Genomic DNA, 21671 nt, shown 5'->3' with positions numbered 1-21671 from the left:
TAGTATATGCACACAAAAAACTATTATTTATCCCTAAAAAAGAATAAATTTCTGATACATTTTACAATGTCAATGAACCTTGAAAACATGCTGAGTGAAAAAAGTCAGAAACCAAAGGCCACCAGCAATATTGTATGATTCCTTTTATTTTAAATGTCCAAAATACAGAAATCCATGATTAGTGGGTTACCAAGGTTTAGGGAATGGAGGGTTGGGGCCCATTAGTCACTAGTAATGGGTGCACATTTCTTAAGGGGCCATAAAAGTCTACTTAAATTAGTGGTAATTGTGGCAAAAATTTTCAAGTATATTAAAAATCACTTAAGTGTACCTTTTAAAAGGTACATTTATGTTATTACACCTCAATTTTTAAAAAGGAAAAGGAGTTTATAAGCTCATTATTAGTATTACCTTTTTCAGAATTCTTTAAGGAAACTAAGATTATAAAGTGTAAGTAATTTGCACAGCTGGCTTAGATTTTATGCCTCCAAAATGTGTGTGCTCTATACTGGAAAACGGGGTGTGTGTGTGTGTGTGTGTAGATAGATAGGTGGAGAGAGATTCTTATATTCATTTGTAAAAAATGTGTGTATGTCCAGAGATAGCATTCCATTCATTTCCATTTAATTGATAGTCACTTACTGAGTTTAGTTTGTGCCAGGCACCGAGATACCAACCCCCTGCCATACACACACACACACACACACACACACAAATACACAAAATAAATAAAATATATAAACAAAAAGTGCCTCCTGGTCTAAACATTACTTTATTAACTATAAATGAAAAAATCTACATCTTTAAATGAGCTCAACCTTCCCATGCAAAAATTACCAACACAAGTGCCTGCCTCACTGCCCTATCCCAGAATTTCTCTGTTCTTGACCTGTGCTCCTTTTAACACTTTCTTGCCTTGACTGGAAAGTCTTGCTTGCTTTTGGTGATGATCTGGTTCTGGCAGAAGTGTCTGTCCTTGATCTCCCCATATCTCCCAGGTATCACAAATGCACTTAGCCCAATTTCTTAACTGCAGCACTGTTGACAATTTGGACCACATAATTTTCGGGGCTGTCCTGTGCACTGTAGGATGTTTAGCTGACTCTCTGCCTCTACTCACGGATAGAAGTAGCAACCTCCTCCCCAGCTGTGACAACTAAAATATCTCCAGACATTGCATAGGTCCCCTGGAGAGGTAAATCACCTCTGGATAAGCATCGCTTCTCAGCCTGACATTTTCTCATGACTCTTTCTGGCTCACGTTGCTTGGAAAGCTACCGCTCCTAAATCTTACCTTTCCAAATTGATCTCCCCAAACAGTTCACACCCACCCTGGTGCATGTGAAGAGGTGAGTTACATTTCTTGACCCTGTTTTCTGTGTTCTACCTCTAAAGCATCCCACTCACAGTACCCAGTCACAATAATCTATAGTATATCTCTTTCTCAAGACCCCTCTCTACCTCAAGAGAAATGACCCTAGTGGATTATTTTGGTTCCTGAATCTAAAAATGTCAGCCCTGCCTTGCTGTGAGGAGGAAGTAGGACAAGTCAAGGAGGCCTCCCATCATTAGACGGGACTCCTCCAGTCCTGATCCCTCCCTCCTCTAACTTTCATATGCGCTGAAGATCCCAGGCAGCATTTAACTGAGGGATTTGCCGCAGCAGAAAAGGTTGAAACTGGGTAGACCTACATCAGTCTCTATTCTGGGTCTAAATCTGGAATGCAATTGAAGAGCTTTTAATCTGACAGGCGCAGGATAAATGTGAGAAATAGACCACAGAAAAATGCCTACAAAAGGAATAGTTCCCAATGAGCTGTACCATTCAAGGATTTTTTTCTGTTAGGACCAGCAATTTGTCTCTCAGGGAAAAAAAAAATACTGTTGTTACTGCCAATCGGGGGCCAATTTTTATCAAAATTGTAAAATGGGTTGTACTAGAACTTTCTGCAACAGTAACCCTATTCACCTAGCTTCAGCAAAAGAGAGCACTGTCAGCCTTCCATCACTGGGAAGATCACAGGTTGGGTTGGGGTCAGGCACAGCAGAATCATCAGGCTTTTTCCTCCCTGTCTATCCTCTTACCTCCATGTTTCATTCTTAGGCACACTTTCTCCTTGCAGGGATAGGTATTTTCCACACCTTGTTTTATTTGTTAATATCAATCCCCAGACAGGACTCTGACAGATGCTATATAGGTTAGATCTGCCTATTAACCCATCATGGTGTCAGAAGTCAGGGAAGAGGTAGGGCAGACCCAAGATTTGGAATACTGCACAGTAACCTCTGCAGGTGAAAGAAACATCCACCCTGGAAGATGGTGGTGGTGGTGGGTGGGTACCTGTAGCCAACAAGCAGCATGCAGCACACCATTGCCATGGTCCAATTAGTACGAACTCCTGTGGAGAGTTGTGATACAGTGGATGGGTTCTCTGTGAGCACAGAGAAGGCTTTACAAGCAGTAAGCTTCCACCTACAAGACAGGGCCACTCAAAAGGAAATGGAGCAAGTGGGTTGCATTTTTCTGAGTGAACATGGACCCAGCAGAGCAGACTGTGAACAGAGCAGCAAAGCCCAAACAGCAGTCCACTGACAAGGAGAAAGGTAGCATCAATTGTGTGGATGAGACAGAAAAACAGCCTGAGGAGTAGCTCATACAGCCTCTGGGACCATGGGATGGGTGTTTCTTACAGCTCTAACAGCAAAAACTGATGCAGTTTTATGAGAGACTCCCAAGATGAGGAAGTTGCAAAAGAAGGGCAAGGCCTTGGAGCCAGAGGCCAGTCACTGGAGGAGGATCTCTGAACCTTGAAAATACCCCCTCAGTCTCTCCCATAGTACTGAAGGAGTTGGAGGAAGAGGAGGAGGGAGATCAACACCTGCAAGCCCAGCCAAGGATAATGCAGAATATGCAACAATAGCAGCTGATGACGCTGGTGGGCAGCTAGCAGGGCCAGCCCAGGTGACCAAGTTGAACACATTCTGTCAAATAGAGTTGGTGGACTTAGGAATATGATTTTGACAGGGGCCAGGAGAGTCCCTGGCTACATTGTTGTTATGCCTGTAAGATTTCTGGTAGATGGCATTACAGGTAGTGGCCTAAAAATGGAGAGGTTAGCATCCCTTCTTACAGAATGTTGAGGGCTGCCATCAAGTCAAGATGGCGCCTGGCAGTTTGCCGGGAGGAGTGGTTTGTGAGGCAATGCCACAGAGCCATTAAGATGGTGGAGATTCCTTATTGGCTGATTGCTGTATCTGGATGATGCTAATTGAGTCAAGCTGTGTGTAATCAGTTAGGTATATATACCGCTGTTGTTCCGCAATAAAGCAGTTCCCATTTCAACCTTCAAGTTGCTTGTCACCTCCCGGTTACTTTGCCCAGCCAGACTGCGACAACAGAAGACGATGCAAAATAGTAATGCCATGGGGGCATTTAGAGGGCCAAGAGAGCCCAAGTATGTTAGGAGCTGGCAGGGACCAAGAGAGCCCAGCTGTGCTAAGAGCCAGCAGGATCCAAGAGAGCCCAGATGTGCCAGGAACCAGCAGAGACAAGAGACTTTGTGAGGTTTTAGGGCCTGTTGCCTATGTAGGTGAACCAGAAATAAGCCCATACATTAGAGGTGAGGCACCAATACTTTCTAATGTTTGATACACGGATGGCTTCAGCCTGTGTGGAAGGCCGTGGTGGTTGATCCAGAGACAGACACTGTTTGGTTTGATACTGGTCCAGGACAAAATAGCCAGTGAATTGAGCTAGATGATGCTAACAAATTATGTATCCCTCATAGTGATATGTCAGTACATATCACTATGAGGGATACATAATTTGTTACTGTGATGTGTATTGAGGGCAAATTCTGTGGCAAGAGCTCTTAAAGCTAAACTGCCAGTATTAAGTGACTATAGGGCATGTTTCTGGCGATGCCACCATGACTAGCCCAAGGAATGATGAAGCAGATGCTTTGGCTAGGGTGTAGTGGTTCGAGCTGGTGACTCCAACGGACCTGGTGGCTTGGTTGCACCATTAGCTCTCACGTGCAGGTGTGAAAACTATGTGGAATGTAGTCAAACAATGAGGCCTGCCTTTCACATGGAGTGTCCTGGTAGAGTCCTGCCAGGCCTATGTGGTTTGTGTTTAGAAATATCCATACCCTCGATGCCTTGGTGCCACAGATGGCCCAGTAATGTTTGGACGCCATCTTCTTAACAAAATGGCAGGTTGATTACATTGGCACTTTAATGAGTTCAGAGAGAACCATGTTTGCCTTGATGGTGGTTAAATGGCTTATTGTTTGCCTGTCTCGGTGGTTAAATGGATCCGCATACTACAATTCACACCCTGACAGTGTTAACGGCCATGAACAGCCAGCCCATCACAATAGAGAGTGATCAAGGCACCCATTTCATAGGTCAGGATGTGCAGCTCTGGGCAGCTGAGAGTCAATGGAAGCTCCATATCTAATATCACCCACAGGCTGCAGGCATGATACAAAGATTATGATGACCTACTTAAGCAAGGATTTAGGATTACAGTCAACCCACCTTCCATGAAGGAATGGGCACAGCATCTATGGGCAGTAGAGAGAGCTCTGAATACATGTCCCCTAAGAGGGGGACCAGCTTCTGTAATGGCTTTGCTGTGTCACATAGTAGCACCAAGATAGGTCCAGATGACAACAAAGGATGTTGTACTTAAGCCTGGGTTTGGGAAGCAAATGTTCTTTTTCCCTGCTCCCACTGGATTAAATTTAGGGGCAAATTGTGGATTGGACATGGATCTGAATAATAAAGTCCCCCCATCTTCATTGGGTAGCCTTGTTAGCACCATGGTCAAATGGTTTGATGTGTGATCTCCTGTGACACCATGGATGACTATCGACTGCCCCCACCACCACATACACAGGTACATGTGACTTGGCCAAGTCCCATAGATGGGACATGGATTTTAAAAGGCACATTTGTTATTTCCCTTTGGCCAATTATGAGTTCCCTGGTGCTGGTATACACAGAGCCTGCTGAAGTTCAGGACCAAGCTGTGCAAGTGTGGTTCACCACCCAGGGAAACCGCCACAGGTGGTCATTGCTTTTCTGAGACTCACAGCTGGTATGTGTTCTCCTGGTTGGAGGTGATTTACCTGCACTTGTGCCTCTAATTGCGTTGTCCTTTTGTCCATAGAGGTGTCCTCATCAACACCAGTGTGAACTGGGCAGACACCTACACCAGAGTAGCAAATACCTCTACCTGCTGAGTACGCACCAAAATGCCTGTGAGCTCTGCTGCTGGACTGCCCAGCCAAATTTAGATCATGTCCCCAGACAACTGGATGTGACTATTGGATTCACTTCAATATGAGATGAAACTGGCAATGGCTTCTGGTAATTCTTGGCAATGCAGCCTGTCCTCGGGTGGTACATTGTTGCCCCTTATATTATTGTTGTGTCCCGTGGATGTTTGCCCTCCTCCATAGGGGAAAATTGCAGAAGACCTCAAACATGTAGATTGCACAACAAGGAATCCTAAAGGGGTGGATTATAGGGAAGGCCTATAGATGGCTTTAGTTAGGCTTCTTTGCCGAGGCTTCCCATGGTCTACGTTTTTATTATGCAGCCAAGGTCATGAATACCCTGATTCTGGGTATGTCCTTGGGGTCATAAACATTTGCTTGTGAGCATGCTCCCATTTGTGGAAAAATACCTTCTTTGTCTGGCCTGCATATAAAAAAAAATGCCCGTGGAAGGACTCAGGGGCAGGAAAGCTAGGGGTGCTGGCTGGGACTGCTGCTGCCTCTGAATATATAGCATGTCGACTGTCCCAACTGCACCTCGCATCTTCCAACTGCCAGAATCCAGAATCTGTTTCCCAGGTTCTGAGGCCTATCATGACAGGTCTACCGGGCATCTCTGATTTCAGATGCTAGAGGAGGGATAGAGTATGTGTCAAGGTGAAAAAAAAAAACAAAAAAAACCAGAGGTCCACTAAACAGTCACAGTTTAAGGTTTCCCACTCCTGTCTCTCCCTACCCTGCACTCTAAAGTAATTCATTTTCCTCTGGCTTCCCACCCACTGTCCAATATTCACTTTCACTCTCCTTATATCCGTAAGTATTTCCCTCTGCCCTGACCATAGTCTCCAAAGTCCACCTCCCATTGAGGATAGGCTGCACTGGGAGCCTCTTTCAGTGAAAAGTGAGGACAGCTGAGTGGGGTGACACACACCACGAATCCCAGTGACTTGGGAGGCTGAGGTGGGAGATTCACAAGTTCAAAGCCAGCCTCAGCAATTTAGTAAGACCCTAAGCAGTTTAGCAATACTCTGTCTCAAAATAAAAACTAAAAAGTACTGGAGATGTGTCTCAGTGGTTAAACATCCTTGGGTTCAATCCCTGGCACCCCCCTCTCACTCCGCAACCACACACAAGAAAAAAAATGTGAAGACAGACCTTATCAGAAAATAGTACGTAGACAGTTGTCTTACCTCAGTGAGTATGTGCTATTTTAGCCAGTCTAGGCAAGAAATAATGATTTCTTTTATTTGAATTAACATAAATCTTTAAGAACAAATTCTTTCTGAGGTGAGCCCTGGCAAAAGAATAATCACAAATCTTTTTTGTAATTTATTTTTTATTCTAATTTGCTATATATGACAGCAGAATGCATTGCAACTCGCATTGCACTATGTAGCACAACTTTTCATACCTCTGGTTATATAAAGTATATTCACACCATTTGTGTCTTCATACATGTACTTAGGGTGATGATATCCATCTTATTTTGTGATTGCTTTTACCCTGATGCCCCTTCCCTTTCCCTCTCACCCCTTTGCCCTATCTGGAGTTTGTCTATTCCTCTCATGCTCCCCCTCCCAACCCCACTGTGAATCAGTCTCTTTATATCAGAGAGAACATTTGGCATTTGGATTTTTGGGATTGGCTAACTTCACTTAGCATTATCTTCTCCAACTCCATCCATTTACCTGAAAATACCATGATTTTATTCTCTTTCATTGTTGAGTAATATTCCATTGTGTATATATACCACATTATCTATTCATCTACTGAAGGGCATCTAGGTTGGTTCCACAGTTTAGCTACTGTGAATTGTGCTGCAGTAAACATTGATGTGGCTGTGTCCCTGTAGTATGCTCTTTTAAAATCCTTTGGTTATAGAAAGAGGAGTGGAATAGCTGGTCAAATGGTGGCTCCATTCCCAGCTTTCCAAGAAATCTCCAAACTGCTTTCCATATTGGCTGCAACAATTTACAGTCCCACCAGCAGTGTATGAGTGTACCTTTTTCCCTGAATCCTTGCTAACACTTATTGTTGTTTGTGTTATTAATAGCTGCCATTCTGACTGGAGATGAAATCTTAAGAGTAGTTTTGATTTGCATTTCTCTAATTGCTAGAGATGTTGAACATTTTTTCATATATTTGTTGATTGATTGAATATCCTCTTCTGAGTGGTGCCTGTTCAGTTTCTTGGCCCATTTATTGATTAGGCTATTTGTATTTTTTGGTGTTTATTTTTTTGAGTTCTTTATATACCCTAGAGACTAGTGCTCTATCTGATGTGCAAGTGGTAAAAATATGCTCCCAAAATGTAAGTTCTCTATTTACCTCACTGATTATTTCTTTTTCTGAGAAGAAGCTTTTTAGTTTGAATGCATCCCATTTATTGATTCTTGATTTTAATTCTTGTGCTATAGGAGTCTTATTAAGGAAGTTACGGCCTAATCCAACATGATGGAGATTTGGTACTACTTTTTCTTCTAATAGGTGCAATGTCTCTGGTTTAATTCCTAGGTCCTTGATCCATTTTGAGTTGAGCTTGATGCATGGTGAGAGATAGGGGTTTAATTTCATTTTGTTGCATATGGATTTCCAGTATTTCCAGCACCATTTGTTGAAGAGGTTGTCTTTTCTCCTATGTATGTTTTTGGCACCTTTGTCTAATATAAGATAACTGTAATTATGTGGGTTATTCTCTGTGTCCTCTATTCTGTGCCATTGGTCTACCACTCTGTTTTGGTGCCAATACCATGCTGTTTTTGTTAGTATTGCTCTGTAATATAGTTTAAGGTCTGATATAGTGATGCCACCTACTTTACTTTTATTGCTAAGGTTTGCTTAACTTTTCTGAGTCTGTTATTTTTCCAGATGAATTTCATGACTGCTTTTGTATTTCTATGAGGAATGTCATTGGGATTTTTATTAGAATTACATTAACTCTCTATAATGCTTTTGGTAGTATGGTAATTTTGATAATATTAATTCTGCCCATTCAAGAACAAAGAAGATCTTTCCATCTTCTGCGGTTTTCTTTAATTTCTTTATTTAGCATTCTGTAGTTTTTGTTGTTTCACCTCTTTCATTAGGTTGATCCCCAAGTATTTTATTTTATTTTAGAGGATATTGTAAACAAGGTAGTTTCCCTCATTTTCCTTTCAGAGGATTTGTCACTGATATACAGAAATGCCTGTGATTTATGGGTGTTGGTTTTGTATCCTGCTACTTTGCTGAATTTATTTACGAGTTCTAGAAGTTTTCTGGTGGAATTCTTTGGGTCTTCTAGGTATAGAAGATATAGAATCATATATATCATATTCTATGTATAGAATCATATCATCAGCAAATAGTGCTAATTTGAATTCTTCTTCTCCTATCTATATCACTATAAGTTATTTCATCTGTCTAATTGCTCTGGTCAGTGTTTCAAGAACTATGGGGTTAAATAGAAGTGGTGAAAGAGGGCATCCCTGTCTTGTTCCAGACAAATTAAAAGGGGATGCTTTTAATTTGTCTTCATTGAGAATGATTTTGGCCTGAGGTTTAGCATAAATAGCTTTTATCATATTGAAATATGTTCCTGTTATCCCTAGTTTTTCTAGTGTTTTGAACATGCATGGGTGCTGCATTTTATCGAATGCTTTTTCTTCATCAATTGAGATGATCATATGATTCTTATCTTTAAGTCTATCGATGTGACGAATTACATTTATTGATTTCCATATGTTGAACCAAACTTGCATCCCTGGGATGAACCCCACTTGATTGTGGTGCTCTATCTTTTTGATACGTTTTTGTATTCAATTTGCCAAATTTTTATTGGGAATTTTTGCATCTCCCAGAATTTAATCTACATTGCTGGGCCTGTTCTCTGCTCAGAGATCAATTGAGAAACCAGCAACTAGTGAAATACCATAATGAAACCTCAGGAGGGCCAAACTCATGTTCCTTCAGGAAAATGTCACCATCCTTAAATGTCACTCACAGCTTCAATAGGTTACTTAATGTTGTGTTGTACTTTTGAACAGCGATTGCTTCAGTAAGATTAGGAAAAGTCCTCTCTCAGCCAGAGATCACTAATTCAGAATGATATTTTGGACTTTACAGGTTATAATAGACTCCCCCAACATATGTCTTATTTTCTTGCTACCTTATATTGGCCATGGCCACTGAAGTAGTGACTAGTTAATGACTAATATAGTAGTAACTACTGAAGGCCTCTCTCCTGTGTCTTTGGGGAAATTGCTACCAGCTGCATTGACTGTGCATAATAATCTCACAAACATGAGAGTCCAAAAGAATAACCTCCTCTGATTTACATATTACACTTGGCCAATGTCAGATATTTTCAACCATGACACACGTAGGACCACTTGAGAGACATGTGGAATGTACCTCTATCCTACTCCATACTCAGAAATGCTGATTTAATTAGCATTAGCTGGACCATGGACATTGGGATTCCCTATGATTCTATGTATAGCCAAAGCTGAGGACCACTAGCATGAGCTCTTGCAATATTTCAACCATTTTATCAGGTTCTCTACAAACTGGGCATGGTAATGCCTGTTTGTAATCTCAGCTACTTGGGAGTCTGAGGCAAGGAGGATTGTTTGTTTGCAGCCATCTTTGTTAAATTAGTGAGACCCTATCTCAAAATAAAAATCAAGGACTAGAGAGGCAACTCAGAGGTAAAGTGCCCCTATGTTCAATTCCTAGAACTCCCCCCCGACAAAAAAATTCAAGCATTATCTCATTCAGTCCTCATAACAACTATGTTAGGTAGTTACTGATATTTTATGCATTTTATAAATGAGGTACTTGAAATTAGAGGGGTTAAACCATTTTCCCAATATCAAATAGCCAGTAAGTTTCAAAAACAGGAATCTGTATCTGGTCTGTGTGGTTAAAGAGTCTACATGTTGATCAAAATTATGTTATATGGTTTCCTACCATATTATGCAATTTTCTGGAAAGAGAGGATTATGATAATCAATTCCAGAGCACAAAATACATGTAATCAAATAGGAACAAAGAATGAAAATATCTAATAGGTAATGGGGTCATGCTGAACCTAAAACAAATAAAGGTTTTTCTACAGCTGGTGGGAGGTCAATTTCTTGACATCATATTCACCATTGCAATTTCTTCTTTGGAGTAGGAAAGATGACAATGACAACCATCACATGGAAATAATGCAAAAATATCAGTACATATACTTTCTTTTAGGCACTCAGAAAAATTCATAAAAAAACCAGATACACACAATGCAGAACTTTAAAGGAAATTTAAAATTATCTGCACCAGTCTTTTAACTTTACATGAGGAAATTAAGAAGCAGTCAAGTGGAATCACTTGTTCAATTTCATACATCTTTGAAGAAACTGACACAAAGTCTTCTAAATATTTTTTTCAGAATTGTTTATATCAAATAATGGAGAGCAGCTTAGGAAGAGGGATAAGCAACAAAAATGTACAACACACTAACATAACATTCTTTTAACCTGTGCCCATGGCATTACCAAATGAGTCACAAACATCAGGAGGGTCAGGAAAATGTTTGTAAGTAGATGGTCTATTGGCAATTGTCTCAAAGCTAATGTCCTCCATAATCTGCATTTAAAAAGTCCCTTTTCCAGAATTACTACCTGATCCTTGAGAATTAAGGCCACTGATGCCAATAAAGTTTTGGGGTTCTATTTTCTCAATGTTTTCCAAACTGATTCTAGATTCAGATCAGATTCCTCCAAAGGCGCATCTTCATATTTATGGGTCATGAACCAAGGCTACCACATGTGAAGTTCTGTTTGGGAGGGCCATTTTGACAAACTACTGCAGTGATTCTGTTGCACATAAACATTTGAAAAGCACTGATCTTAGATAACAGCCTTTTCTGCTCCAGGTGGGTTCCCAGAAGACTCTGCATAAAATCAGCTATTTCATGACCAAAAAAAAAAAAAAAAATCTATTTTGCTTTGTCAGTTTTGATTCTGATTGCCTGCTGAGGGCCATGACTTTTTTTCAAGAACATTCCCCTAGGCTCTCTGCATATGTCATAAACCAGGTTGGAAGGCCAAAACAAAGCATTCTGATTCCTCTCACCTTTGCATCTTGGGTGTCAGATCAGGAAACCATGGAAAGTTCTGCACTCTGACTCCCTAAAATCCCTTAACTCATGGATGCCTTATCTGCCATCAAGAGTAGCATCTGAAGAGGGAAATGGCCACGCAGAAGCTCCACTCCTGCCCTGCTCTGCAGTGCTGCTGGCACTCTGTGGCTTCCCATCGAGTGACGCTCTGAAGCTCCAGTAGTCACTTTCCACAGCTATGCTTTTTATTGTGTCTCTTGGGACATTCAGCTTTTCAATTTATGTCATTAAAGGAAGAATCATCAGAGCCCCCTGAATAGCAGACAAAGGTCCTACCTCTTTTTATTGTAATGGTTAACCAAAAAAGCAAAAATTCATGAAGAACACCAGATACTCATGCTTTGAAAGAGAGGCACACCCACCCCTATATAAAAGGCATCCATTTCTTTTTATTTTGAGACTGATCTTTTAAGACATCAATGTGCCATCTGTGATTTTATAGCCTCATAATAGCAGGCATGGCTCATCAAAAAGGTGAATGATCCTGGCAATTTAATGTCCTGTATCTGTGATGCAGATAGAAGGAAACTGGAGAACAAGGGAGGACAGAAAAAGCCACCTATATCATATGTATAAAAGTTTCCACCTATGTATTTGAACTAGACCAAACCATGTACCATTATATATTAATTTAAGTCAAATCTGGTGAATCTGTTCAAACAGACTCAACCCCATGTACAAAAGGAAATTTACTAAACTATAAGAAAACTGGAAATTTCTTATTCTCCAATCTTCTGAAAAAACAAAATCCGATGTTAAATTGAATTTATATCCCTAGTCCAAATATAATCCAACACTATCAGAATTTCTACAGCATAGTATCAAAATAGATTATAGTAGAAATTTATTTTGGATGAACTGTTATACTAGAATCTGATCATCAATTATTGCTTTCAATTCTTAAGGAGAGACATGATAGCATAGCTGAGAAATCCAAACCAAAGTTTGGCCCTATGGATTATGTCCAAAGGCATACATGCCTCTGTGTCATAAAACCTTGGGTCCATTGGATATAAAGTTGCATGTGTTGAGTGGTTGAGTGGTTGAGTGGTTATCCCCAGTGGGACAGGGCTGATGTCTTTCTTCCCTCTGTCAGGAACTGGAGTAGAATTGACCCCATATCTGGGGATGTCCATAGAAGCAACTATGAAGATCTAGAAAAAACAAAGGCATAGACTACAAAAGAAGTTGACAGTAACAAGGTAGACAAGCATACATGGCAGATGAGTAGAATCAGACAAGGAGAAAAAAAAATTTCAATCAGTCAAAGTGGAAAGTAACTTTCTTTCTTAAGCACAAGACTTGATTTCCTCTGAGGTAACTCTGCAAATGAGAACTGAGGGTGCAGTGGAATTTTGTGCCTAGGCTGAGATCCCTGACCTTAGCACCAGCACAAGGCTATTTATGTCAGAAGAGCCTCCCATTAAATAGTTGATTATTCAAGCCAAGACTATCCACGTGGAAGGCTTCATCTCTTTCCAATTTTCTTAAACACAAAGTCCTGTGGGCTCCCCAATAATGCTGAAATTTAAAGATGCTGTTTTGAAAAGGCAATGATTGTCAGCCCCCAAGTTTCTCTCATTTGCCTTTTTGCAAGTAATATTTTAGCACTTAGCAACACTTGTTATTTAATACATGTGCCTCTCCTAATATCAGAACTCATAAGTACTATTTAAATTTTAATAAATTTATACATAGGATTGTATTATTTAAAATTTGTCCATCACCCAATCTTGCATATGTGCTAAGTTTCAAATTTCCTTTTGCTGTCTTTGTGTTGTCTCTGGGTAATACAAAGTATTTAATTTAATTAATGCAGGTGGATATAATTGACAATTGTAAGCAGGCACTTGGAATGAGACAAAAGCAGAAAGATGCCTTAACCGGGCTAATTCATATCTATACTGAAAGTTACAAATTCACTCAAATTTTTAGCACATTTTAGGGCAGTGTATTGTGAATAATACAAAAATCAATTAACCATGGGCTCTGCCATCAAGGACCCAGCAACCTAAGACAAAGAATTACAATAATAACTGTAGTAAGAGAGTATGTTAAGCACCATGTGCAAGGCAAGGGAAAATGATACCTAAAAATGAGTTTCAGTTGTTACAGCTGCATAACAAGTTCTCCCAAGACTCACTGATGTTCAATACCCACTTCTTATTGCACGATTTAGGATTAAGGATAGGGAATAGCAGAGACGGTTAGTCACTGATCATGATGTCAGCTAAACAACTCAAAGTCTGAAGGCTAGAATCATCTGCAGCCTCATTTGTTTGCATGTCTGGCAGGTGATGCCAACTAGACTCATAGGAATCGTGGGCTGGAACACAGTGTTCCTAGGGCATCTCACTCCTCTTCATGGCCTCTCTATCTGGTCATTCCAGCTTGCCTCATGTCTTGAGAAAGAGTACCAGGTGGAAACTGTATGCTCTTTTCTTAACCTATCCTTGAGTTACTTCTGCCACATTTTTTTTTTCACTGAGCAATTCATTAAGGCAAGGCAATATTCAAAGGGAAGAAAACTGGACTCTACCTATGATAGGAGTAGTATCAAAGAATGTGTGGGCGCGCTTAAAGCCACCATGCTGGGGAATCAGGAAAAACTTCAAGGAAGTATAAGCATTGCCTTTGAGTTGGGTGTTTGAAAATTAATGTAATTTAAATAAGCAGAGGTGAGATAAATGAAAAGCTAGCACAAAGATCTGCATTATCAGCAGGTGAACATATAGAAACAGATAAGACCGGTTAGGAGAGGGCATTGGGAGTACAGAAAATAAGCCTAAATATAGATGGAGGAATAGATACCTCTAACAGATGGCAGGGCAACACGTAAATGTCACACTAAGATCTTGGATTCGATTCACCTGGGAAGGGAAAGTAGTGGTTTTCCACCTTTGCTGCTATTGGAATCATCTGGGGAGCTTTAAAAATGCTTATAACCGAGTCTCACCCCCAGCAAGTCTAATTTAGTTGTTCCTGAGTGTGGCCAGATGTCAGAAGTCTTGAAAAGTTTCCTACGTGGTTCCAAAGCCAGCCACCATGGAGAACCAGTGCACTGAAGTATATTTGAAAAGATCGTATCAGGGCTCATTTGGCACTCTCTTTGGGATACCAGTAAGTAGTTTATAGCAAATCTCCTTTATTTGTCTGTTTGTTTATAAAGCCAGACTCTTTAATTTATGGCTGCTTGAATGGAGTACCAAGGAGTCAATAACCCTAAATTCGTTAAAATCTAGACTTCTCCTTTTGACCATTTTATATTGTAGTTTTATTGTAATCTCTAAGAAAAAAAAAAAAAAAACTTCCTGGTGTGTTTTGTCCCGGGAAAACAGGACTTCTTAGCAGGTCCTCTGGTCACCAGGATCCGGGAAGAACTGTTTTAGCCCTGAAAAGGAAGTGCTTATTTCACTAAATTCTATACCACCCCTTTATCTGTTCATGTTAGGATCCATTACTGGGTCATAGTTTTGTAATTTATATTTTTGTTTGTATTTGGAGTTTTTTGCTTTTTTGTTTTGTTTTGTTTTTTTTGGTACTGGGGTTTGAACCCAGGGAAACTGAACCACTGAGCCACATCCCCAACCCTATTTTTTTATTTTGAGACAGTTTTTCACTAAGTTGCTTAGGGCCTTGATAATTTGTTGAGGCTGGCTTTGAACTTGGGCTCCTCCTGCCTCCCAAGCCGCTGGAGTACAGGCGTGTGCCACTGTGCCTGGCTACTTTAAGATTTTTGAGGAACCTCGGACCATTTCCAGATTGGCTGCACTAAGTTACATTCCCTCCAACAATATATGAAAGTTTCCTTTTCTCCACACTGTCTCTAACATTTATTAGCTCTCATCTTTTTGATAGTTTCCCAATGGATGTAAGGTAATATCTTGCTGTGACTTTAACTTGTATTTAACTAAGAATTACTGGTTCTTGAGAATTTTTTTTTTTCATATACCTATTGTCAAGTTGTATGTCTTCTTTTGAGAAATGTTTCTTGGGGGTCCTTTGCCAATTTTTAAATCTGGTTATTCTCTTGCTTGAGTTATTTAAATTCCATATATAGTTTTGATATTAACCCCTTACTTGGTGTATGGCTTGCAAATATTTTCTCCCATCCTGTCAATTGTTTCTTTGATTGTTTCCCTTGCTGTGCAGATGCACAGGTGCAGATGCTTATCTATTTTTGCATTTATTGTCTATGCTTTCAGGGTCGTGTTAAAAAATCCATTGCTGAGACTAATGTTGTAGAGGTTGTCCCTTATGTTTTTTCCACTAATTTTACAGTTTCTGTTCTTAAATTTTAAGTCTATAATCCATTTTAAGTTGATTTTTGTATATGGTATAAGGTTCTGGTTGCATTCTTCTATATATGGATACACAGCTTTCACAACACCATATTGAGAAATTCTTTCCCTAAGGTTTGTTCTTGGCAGCTTTATCAAAAATCAGATTTACCTCTGAAATTTTGAAAACTCTTGAATTGATAGCTGGGTTGGTTTTATGCCAGTACCACCCTGGTTTTTGTTTGGTTTGGTTTTTCAATTTTGTTGTTGTTTGTTTATACTAGGTATTGAACCCAGGGGTGCTTAACCACTTAGCCACATCCCCAGTGCATTTTTTTTTTTTTAAATCTTGAGACGGGGCCTGGCTAAGTGGCTATACCATGCTGTTTTGACTGTGAGCACATTGTGTATTTGGGAATTGGAAAGTGTGATGCCTCCAGCTTTAGTCTTTCTGCTTAAGGTTGTTTTGGCTATTTAGGTATTTGTCTATTCTATACAAATATAACATTTTTTTAAACTTCTGTGAAAATTGACAATCAGATTTAATTATGATAAGCTTGAATTTGTAGATTACTCTGTGTTGGAATAATTTGGGGTTCACAGCTAATAGCTACGAGCAGCTCAGAGTGCTAGGAAAACCTAGGCTCGCTCCTACAGGCCTGACAGGAACACCTGCAGGATGGGACACTCTGCTCTAGGGAGCCGTCTGTGAAACCACGTCCTCAGCACTGGTGGTCAGCGTTGCCAAGCTACCAGACTACCAGGTCAGGAAACAGAGTCAAGTGCTTCAGGGCAAGTAACCCCCAACTCATAGCCCCCATCCTTTAGGGACAAAGACCCTTCCAGACTGCCTCCCATCATGACAACAATATTTAGTGCTTCTTCATAGTGAGGTTACATTAGGCATAAAGTGATTGGCTTATAGCTGTTAAGGTGTTTATGTGTGATTGGCTGGCACGCCCTACCTGAACCCTATAACAGCTGAATGCATTCCAAAAATAAATGAGTTTGAGCTTGCTGATGAAGGGCGACTGCTGAATGTGGACTCCGTTTTCTCATCAGCCAGCTTTCTCACCAGCTCCTGGTGGTGTCCATGTGTTGCTTTGACACCATATCTCTACCCCTCATGACTGAGGTAGCCCAGTGACCATTGACCAGAACCAGTGGCAGGAACACATATAACTTTGGATAGTGTGGACATTTTCATGGTATTAATTCTTCAAATGCATGAGCACAGGATGTTTCCACTTATTTGTGTTTTTCTTTGATTTTACTCATCAGTGTTGTATAATTTTCAGTATATGCATTTTTAATCTCCTTGGTTACATTTATCTCAATATTTGCAGGGTTTTTGGCTATTATAAGTGAATTATTATTTCATTATTTCCTTTTCAGATAGTTCATTATTAATGGACATAAGAGTATTACTAGTTTAAGTTATTTTTTGAATCAACACTATATGTATTTGCAGGGTATGATATGATGTTTTGAAAAATGTTTGCATAGTGTAATGATCCAATTGGGGTGGGGTGACTCCTACATCCATCACCTCAAATATTTATAATTTCTGTATGGCAAGAAACATTCAAAATTTTTTCTTGTATGTATTTTGAAGCACAATGTTATTAATGATAGTCACCTTCCTATGCATAAATTATTGTTCCTGTCTAACTGTAACTTGGTACTCACTGAACCACCTCTCCTCTTTGCTCTTTATCCTCCCTGAAGCAAAGGACCCCACCTCTAGTAACCACTATTCTACCATCTCCTTCTGAGATAATTTTTTTAGATTCTAAATACACTGAGATCCTGCAGTATTTGCCTGTGTCTGGTTTATTTCACTTAATGTAAGGTCCTCCAGGTTCATCATTTTGTCCCAAATGACAAAATCCCATTATTTTTACAGCGGAATAACGTTCCATTGTGTGTATGTACCACATTTTGCTTTTCCATTCATCAGTTGATGGGCACTTAGGTTGTTTCTTTTTCTCAGCTCTTGTGAATACTGCTGCAAAAAAACATGGGGATTTGGATGTCTCTTCAGCATACTGATTTTATTTATTTTGTGTATATACCCAGTAGTGTAATTGCTGAATTGAATGATAGTCTTATGTCAGTTTTTTGAGGAACTTTCTTACTGTTTTCCATAATGACTTTGCTAATTTACATTTCCACCAATAGTGTGCAAGCATTCTCTTTTCTCTGCCTACTCACCAGCACTTGTTATCTTTTTTTTTTTTTCTTTTTGGGAATAGCCTTTCTAACTGAAGTAAGGTAATATCTCATTGTGATTTTGATTGGCATTTCCCTGAGGATTTGTGGTATTGAGTATTTTTCCATGTACCTGTTGGCCATTTTTATATCTTCTTTTGCCTTTGTTTATTTATTTGGACAATGCTGGGGATTGCACCCTAGAGCCCTGTGCATGCAAAGCTGTGTTCTACCACCCAGCTACATCTCGGTCCTTACCCATTTTTAAACTGAATTTTGATACTGACTTGATTTCATATATATATTGAACATGAACCTCTTGTCCGATGTGTACATGGCAAATATTTTCTCCCATTCTGTAGGTTGTTGCTGCACTCTTGTTTCCTTTGCTGTGAAGCTTATATATAAATTTATATGTATACACACACACACACACACACACACACACACACACATACACACACATATACCTTCCCATTTGTCTATTTTTTGCTTTGTTGCCTGTGATTTTTAAAATCTATAGTAACTGCCATGAAGCAATTACCCATGCTTCCTTCATGGTTTCATAGTTTCAGATCTTACATTTAAATCTTTAATGCATTTTGAGATGATTTTTGAATTACTAATTAAAAAATCTTGAATTGGTGTGAGATGTGTCTAGTTTCTTCCTTCTGCATGTGGATATCAGTTTTCTCAAAACCATTTATTGAAAAGACTGATTTCCAAATGTATTTTCTTGGCACCTTTGTCAAAAATCATTTGGTTTTAGGTACATAGATTTAGTTATGAGCCATACCTAGAACTATACTGTTTTTATGTCCGTATGAGACAATTTTGTTTACTATTGTTTTATAATATATTTTGAAGTCAGTGTGTGATACCTCTAGCTTGATTTGGCCATTTAGAAATTTTGTGTGCGATACCTCAAGATTTATTTGGCTATTTAGAATTTTTTGTGGTTTTATACAAACTTGAGAAATGCTTTTTCTGATTCTGTGAAGGATGTGATTAGTATTTTAACAGGGATTGCATTGAGTTTGTAGGTTGTTTTGGCTACTATTGACATAATAATATTCTTCCAATTCATAGAGACCATCTTTCCACTTATTTGTGTCTTCTTCAATTTCTTCTCATTGATATTATAAGTGTAAAGATCTTTCACATCCTTGATTATTTCTAGTTATTTTTCTATGGCTATTATAAATTGGATTGTTTTCTGAATTTATTTTTCAGATGATTCACTATTAACATATAGAAATGCTATTCATTTTTGTATGCTGATTTTTGTATCCTGCAACTTTACTAAATTTGTTCATTTTTAAAAAACAGTTTTATGGTGGAGTCCTTAAAGCTTTTCATGTATAAGATCCATGTCATCAGCAAACAGATTTTTACATTCTCTTTTCCAATTCAAATGCCTTTCTTTCTCTTTCCCAGACACTCTAGTAGGACATCCAGTGTTATATTAAATAGAAGTAATGACAATGGGAAACCTTGTCCTCCAGATTTTAGAGAAAAATCATCCCTTCTCCATTCAGAAAGATGTAGTTCTGGTCTGGGTTTGTCATTTATGACTTTTTATATGTTGAGGCACAGACCCTCATTCCAATCATGAAATTTTTTTTTTTTGGATTTCATTGTGTTGTCTGTATTCTTTTTTTTTTTTCTTTTTTTTTCTTTTTTTTTATTGGTCATTCATAACATTACATAGTTCTTAATACATCATATTACACGGTTTGATTCAAGTGGATTATGAACTCCCGCTTTTACCCCGTATACAAATTGCTGTATCACATCAGTTACCCTTCCATTGATTGACATATTGCCTTTCTAGTGTCTGATGTATTCTGCTGTCTGTCCTATTCTCTACTATCCCCCCTCCCCTCCCCTCCCCTCCCCTTTTCTCTCTCTACCCCTTCTACTGTAAATCATTTCTTCCATTTGTATTATCTTGTCTTACCCCTCCTTTCCTCTTATATGGCATTTTGTATAACCCTGAGGATCGCCTTCCATTTCCATGCAATTTCCCTTCTCACTCCCTTTCCCTCCCACCTCTCATCCCTGTTTAATGTAAATATTCTTCTCAAGCTCTTCGTCCCTACCCTGTCCTTGTTTACTCCCCTTATATCAAAGGAGTCATTTGGTATTTGTTTTTTAAAGATTGACTAGCTTCACTTAGCATAATCTGCTCTAATGCCATCCATTTCCCTCCAAATTCTATGATTTTGTCATTTTTTAATGCAGAGTAATACTCCATAGTGTATAAATGCCACATTTTTTTTATCCATTCATCTATTGAAGGGCATCTAGGCTGGTTCCACAGTCTTGCTATCGTGAATTGAGCTGCTATGAACATCGATGTAGCAGTGTCCCTGTAGCATGCTCTTGTTAGGGCTTTAGGGAATAGACCGAGAAGGGGAATAGCTGGGTCAAATGGTGGTTCCATTCCCAGCTTTCCGAGAAATCTCCATACTGCTTTCCAAATTGGCTGCACCAATTTGCAGTCCCACCAGCAATGAACAAGAGTGCCCTTTTCCCCGCATCCTCTCCAGCACTTATTGTTGTTTGACTTCCTAATGGCTGCCAGTCTTACTGGAGTGAGATGGTATTTTAGGGTAGTTTTGATTTGCATTTCTCTGACTGCTAGCGATGGTGAGCATTTTTTCATGTACTTGTTGATTGATTGTATGTCCTCCTCTGAGAAGTGTCTGTTCAGGTCCTTGGCCCATTTATTGATTGGGTTATTTGTTATCTTATTGTCTAATTTTTTGAGTTCTTTGTATATTCTGGTTATTAGGGCTCTATCTGAAGTGTGTGGAGTAAAGATTTGTTCCCAGGATGTAGGCTCCCTGTTTACCTCTCTTATTGTTTCTTTTGCTGAGAAAAAACTTTTTAGTTTGAGTAAGTCCCATTTGTTGATTCTATTTGTTAACTCTAGCGCTATGGGTGTCCTATTGAGGAATTTGGAGCCCGATCCCACAGCGTGTAGATCATAACCAACTTTTTCTTCTATCAGATGCCGTGTCTCTGATTTAATATCAAGCTCCTTGATCCATTTTGAGTTAACTTTTGTGCACGGCGAGAGATAGGGATTCAGATTCATTTTGGTGCAAATGGATTTCCAGTTTTCCCAGCACCATTTGTTGAAGATGCTATCCTTCCTCCATTGCATGCTTTTAGCCCCTTTATCAAAAATAAGATAGTTGTAGTTTTGTGGATTGGTTACTGTGTCCTCTATTCTGTACCATTGGTCCACCCGCCTGTTTTGGTACCAGTACCATGCTGTTTTTGTTACTATTGCTCTGTAGTATAGTTTGAAGTCTGGTATTGCTATACCGCCTGATTCACACTTCCTGCTTAGTATTGTTTTTGCTATTCTGGGTCTTTTATTATTCCATATGAATTTCATGATTCTTTTATCTTTTTCTACAAGATATGCTGTTGGGATTTTGATTGGCATTGCATTGAACTTATAGAGAACTTTTGGTAATATCTCCATTTTGATGATGTTAGTTCTGCCTATCCATGAGCAGGGTATATTTTTCCATCTTCTAAGGTCTTCTTCTATGTCTTTCTTTAGGGTTCTGTAATTTTCATTGTATAAATCTTTCACCTCTTTTGTTAGGTTGATTCCCAAGTATTTTATTTTTTGGGGGGATATTGTGAATGGAGTAGTTGTCCTCATTTCCGTTTCAGAGGATTTGTCGCTGATATACAGGAATGCCTTTGATTTATGCGTGTTGATCTTAT

This window comes from Urocitellus parryii, chromosome 12, assembly GCF_045843805.1.
Source record: "Urocitellus parryii isolate mUroPar1 chromosome 12, mUroPar1.hap1, whole genome shotgun sequence".
Taxonomy (NCBI): domain Eukaryota; kingdom Metazoa; phylum Chordata; class Mammalia; order Rodentia; family Sciuridae; genus Urocitellus; species Urocitellus parryii.
The sequence above is the reverse complement of the archived record's forward strand: the minus strand, read 5'-3'. Positions refer to the sequence as shown.